The sequence below is a fragment of the Tupaia chinensis genome, unplaced genomic scaffold (genome assembly GCF_000334495.1).
Source record: "Tupaia chinensis unplaced genomic scaffold, TupChi_1.0 Scaffold000619_1, whole genome shotgun sequence".
Classification (NCBI taxonomy): Eukaryota; Metazoa; Chordata; class Mammalia; order Scandentia; family Tupaiidae; genus Tupaia; species Tupaia belangeri.
The window spans coordinates 929,272-929,537 of record NW_006160139.1 but is presented as its reverse complement, the minus strand read 5'-3'; the positions used below and the strand labels follow the sequence as shown (position 1 = coordinate 929,537).

Below are 266 nucleotides of genomic sequence, written 5' to 3'. Positions count from 1 at the left end.
GCGGCCGAGCCGAGCGTGCGCCCGGGGTTTGCCCGAGGTGCGCCCAGCTCGGAGCCCGGAGCCCGGAGCCCGGAGGCGAAGGCTGCTTTCGGCTCACCGGAGAGTCGCTCCTCGGCGCCGGGAAACTTTCCTTCGAGTTCCGGGAGAGAAAAGCGTCTGCTCCGAGCGCTGTGCTGGCCTTGCCGCGCGGTCTGCAGCGATTCCGGAGCCCGCACGGACTGCTCTCCGCAGCGGGCAGCCGGCGGAGGCGAGGCGGGGCGAGGACG

The 266-nt window shown here is 73.3% G+C and overlaps 1 protein-coding gene across 1 annotated transcript in view; it reads left to right on the top strand.

The window, feature by feature from the left end:
- Nucleotides 1-6: 6 nt before the first annotated feature.
- PRAG1 (PEAK1 related, kinase-activating pseudokinase 1) overlaps nt 7-266 on the top strand; it is a gene marked incomplete in the record, with an annotated part of 65,237 nt that continues 64,977 nt past the window's right edge. Inside the window, 1 exon segment of the mRNA XM_027775956.1 lies at nt 7-252.